Below are 1,413 nucleotides of genomic sequence, written 5' to 3' on the forward strand. Positions count from 1 at the left end.
GCCCAGGTATGCACATATTGCACAAGTTTAAAGAGAAAGCACTAAGGAGTTTGATTTGGTTTCCAAAGTATTTTATGCCTACAGACAGACAATGGCTCCCATTGCATTGCCACGGGTGGTAATTATGGTGTGGTTTTGCTTTTACCTCTGGTTTTCTCTCTTCGTAGTTATTCATAACCTAGCACACCACATTAAACAAATGTCACTAAATAGAAGCACAGATGGCAGTGGCTCTGGCTCCAACACTGTGGGTGTTTTCAGTGGGAAGTGGGTAGACAACTGTCCTGCCCTTTATGAGAGGGTTCAGTCACATCTTGGCCTCTGCCCACAAGATGCCAGTAGCAAACTGTGACAGTCAAAAATGTCTCCAGTCTTTGCCAAATGTCCCATAAGGGGCAAAATCATTCCCACTTGAGACCAAGATCTTTTTTGAAATGCAGCCATTGCTACCAGCCCAAGTGCTACATTCAGGGATAAAATAGGGTATGGAGTGAGGAGTATGAGCTTGAGGGAGAATCAGAGTGAGGCTTGATTTTGCAACATTATGACCTTGGACTTACATATTCACCTGGTCTCATGTACCATAGAGACATGGCAGTACATACCAAATTCTAAAAAAAAATAAAAACTTACACAAGAGCACAGATGTGTAGCAATCACTAAAGAGTAGCTGTCCATACTGAACCAGGATAGATGAAAAGATAGGGAAATAATACTTTTTTTTTCTTTTGTCTTTTATACCAGTACTGGGGCGAGGACTTAGGGCTTAGGTGCTATCCTTTAGCTTTTTTGCTCAAGATTATTGCTCTGCTGCTTGAACTCTACTTCCAGCATTTTGCTAGTTAGAGATGAGACTCTCACAGACTTTTCCTAACTAGGCTACCTTAACCCAAGATCCTCAGATCTCAGCCTCTTGAGTAGCTATAATTACAGGCATGAAACAATACTGTTTTTAATAAATATCAGACTCAGGAGGTAAAAACCAAACCTCTTTTTAGATGCTAAGTTAAAAGGACTGAAAGATTTAAAAGGTGCTGTCTAATCTGCCCTCTCTTTTTAAATGGTAAAAATCTGCTAACTCTGTATGTAAATGAGTAGAAATAGAAAGGTGGGAGGCATATCTGGGGAAAGGAAACCCTAAAACTTACCTGTTGTACCTGAGTTTTCAGATAGGTCCAGACACATATCATCTTTTAGAATAATAAGCAGCATTCATTTTGCCCTAAGGGTTGGGGTTTGCTAGTGTCCCCCTAGCTCAGAAAGAATAAAGGCAACAGATAACAGCTGCCTTTTTTATTTTTTTGGCCTTAGAGCACGCTATGCACATGCTCTGAGCTATATTCTTAAACCCTGTGTTCTTTTCTTTCTTTCTTTTTCTTTCTTTCTTTCTTTCTTTCTTTCTTTCTTTCTTTC

The sequence above is a fragment of the Dipodomys ordii genome, unplaced genomic scaffold, assembly GCF_000151885.1.
Source record: "Dipodomys ordii isolate 6190 unplaced genomic scaffold, Dord_2.0 Scaffold201, whole genome shotgun sequence".
Taxonomy (NCBI): domain Eukaryota; kingdom Metazoa; phylum Chordata; class Mammalia; order Rodentia; family Heteromyidae; genus Dipodomys; species Dipodomys ordii.